Source organism: Grus americana, unplaced genomic scaffold (assembly GCF_028858705.1).
Source record: "Grus americana isolate bGruAme1 unplaced genomic scaffold, bGruAme1.mat scaffold_580, whole genome shotgun sequence".
NCBI classification, from domain to species: Eukaryota; Metazoa; Chordata; class Aves; order Gruiformes; family Gruidae; genus Grus; species Grus americana.
In genome coordinates this window covers 22,857-25,710 of record NW_026561815.1, presented here as the reverse complement: position 1 = coordinate 25,710, position 2,854 = coordinate 22,857, and the positions used below count along the sequence as shown (strand labels likewise).

Here is a 2,854-nt window from a genome sequence, read left to right as displayed (position 1 = left end):
CGCAAGAACAATCCACGCCGTAAGCTTGCAGGGCAAGCAAAAGAAGCGCCCCGTTGGCGCTACACCGATGAATACAGGCGTTTGAGAGCCTAGGGATGGCGCCCGAGAAGCATGCCGTGCCCTTTGAGCGCAAAGAGGGCGTTGAGACCCGAGGAAGGGCTGAGACACACAGGACAAGACACACAACAAACATACCACAGACACAGGCTGGAACTGCCCTGCCCAACACAGCCTAGTATTGTGTTGACAAGTAACCCGCTCCCTTTGCCCACCCTAGGGGACCGCTGCCAGACAGCTCTTGCCCCTACGCTAACCGCAACACATCTCCCCTGCGACCCCCAAACTTGCCCCCTCCTCGGCCTGCTCCCTCCCTGGCCCCGGTCCCTCAACTTAGCTTTCAGAGGGCCGAGGATCTGAATCCATCCACAACAAACAACATGCACATTGTGCATCGGCTAACTGGGATCTTCCGGCAGTCGTCTGGACCCTCTTCACCTAGAGTAAACACATCACCAAAACAAACAAAACATTGCTGTCAGTCAGCATCGCACCGGTCAACACCAACCTTGCCCACAACGCCCCCCTCTCCTCAGAAGCACCCTGTCTTTCCGCTCACCTGCTCGGTCCAGAGACTGACCCCTGCAGCCGTCATCCCTCGTGGCACCTAAGACGCCAAGAGACACAAAATTACTCCTACGTTTGTCAGAAGTCACCGCTCCCACAACCGCCCTCGCCGTTCCTCCAGCTCACCTCAAACGGACATCCGGTCCAAAAGGTGGCCACGCAGCGCCTGCAAAACCAGAGGGAAAAGCTCAAACAAGTTGCCTTATACTGCTTTGCTATTAGACACTGACAAGCGCCTCACCTTCTCGGAACGCTCGTCGGCACGCGGCTTCGCCCCTCCGAGGCTCCCTGCGGCACCTGCCAAAAATCAAGCGAGAGGCACGTGCTCAGACGCTGCCCAAAACTGCGGCTTGCCCGCACCGATTCCTACCTCCCCCTCCTTGACCTCAGCCGCTTGCTCACCTGGCCTCCGTCGTTTTGGGCTGCCGTCCTTGCGCCCCACCTAGAAAACACAAACAAAGGATCCCTGTACCTTAAACAGCAATGCAACACCAGAAAAATAACTGCTGTACTTCAGCCCGCTAGTCGCCGCTCACCTGGCCCGAGTCACCTCCCGTGTCTGTGTCTGACGGGGTCCATATCCACCTTTGCACCTTCAAAATAAAAGCCACACACAAATCTGAATGGAGTCATGTAGGCACCAGCCACATCTTCCCTCCGACTCCACTGGCCGACCCACCTCCTTACGGCGCTCTGCTCCCCTCCTGTGCTGCTCTTTGGTGCGCTTCCTCTCTCTCTGCATCTGGAAATAAAAAAACACCAAGATAATTAAACAAGTCAGCCAGATGCCGAGCGAGAGCTAAACAATTCCAGACTGCCCATACTGACACACTAACTGGACCCTCTTCTTGCTATTCCACCCAACCCTGGACTCGACAGCCCCGGGCAGAGCAGCTCCACGCCCAAGACACACACGCACGGGGATCAACGCTACACAGAATGCTACAAACAACACAAATCACAAGTGAGAGAAAACTCTCAGCGAGAGGAACGACTCCCGGACCGGAGAGGCTGCCATGCAAGGCGACCTACAGGGCACGATGTCCGGGCGCAGAAGCTCTATGGCAACCCCAGAAAAGAATGGACCGTGATAGCCAGTTGTAAGAAGCTACGGTCAAAACCAGGGCGAGGGATGCGGCAAGAAGCCTCTCTTCAAGACCTAAGAATGTAACGACGCAGAGAAGAAGCCCCGGTCCCTGAGAACAGACGGCTGGAGAGCAGAGCTCCCGATGCGGCCTAGGACTAGGCTGCAAAAAGAGGACCTGCCGGAAGCTTCCGACACGCGAGAACGATCCACGCCGTAAGCTTGCAAGGCAAGCAAAAGAAGCGCCCCGTTGGCGCTACACCGATGAATACAGGCGTTTGAGAGCCTAGGGATGGCGCCCGAGAAGCATGCCGTGCCCTTTGAGCGCAAAGAGGGCGTTGAGACCCGAGGAAGGGCTGAGACACACAGGACAAGACACACAACAAACATACCACAGACACAGGCTGGAACTGCCCTGCCCAACACAGCCTAGTATTGTGTTGACAAGTAACCCGCTCCCTTTGCCCACCCTAGGGGACCGCTGCCAGACAGCTCTTGCCCCTACGCTAACCGCAACACATCTCCCCTGCGACCCCCAAACTTGCCCCCTCCTCGGCCCGCTCCCTCCCTGGCCCCGGTCCCTCAACTTAGCTTTCAGAGGGCCGAGGATCTGAATCCATCCACAACAAACAACATGCACATTGTGCATCGGCTAACTGGGATCTTCCGGCAGTCGTCTGGACCCTCTTCACCTAGAGTAAACACATCACCAAAACAAACAAAACATTGTTGTCAGTCAGCATCGCACCGGTCAACACCAACCTTGCCCACAACGCCCCCCTCTCCTCAGAAGCACCCTGTCTTTCCGCTCACCTGCTCGGTCCAGAGACTGACCCCTGCAGCCGTCATCCCTCGTGGCACCTAAGACGCCAAGAGACACAAAATTACTCCTACGTTTGTCAGAAGTCACCGCTCCCACAACCGCCCTCGCCGTTCCTCCAGCTCACCTCAAACGGACATCCGGTCCAAAAGGTGGCCACGCAGCGCCTGCAAAACCAGAGGGAAAAGCTCAAACAAGTTGCCTTATACTGCTTTGCTATTAGACACTGACAAGCGCCTCACCTTCTCTGACTGCTCGTCGGCACGCGGCTTCGCCCCTCCGAGGCTCCCTGCGGCACCTGCCAAAAATCAAGCGAGAGGCACGTG

General features: G+C 56.7%; 1 long non-coding RNA gene across 1 annotated transcript; it reads right to left on the bottom strand.

The window, feature by feature from the left end:
• Positions 1-864: 864 nt before the first annotated feature.
• On the bottom strand, positions 865-1,231 carry LOC129200858 (uncharacterized). Its single transcript, XR_008575132.1, has 3 exons — positions 1,161-1,231; positions 1,027-1,066; positions 865-921 (listed from the first exon to the last, which is right to left on the bottom strand). It is a non-coding gene; the product is annotated as an uncharacterized LOC129200858 (long non-coding RNA).
• Positions 1,232-2,854: the final 1,623 nt, after the last annotated feature.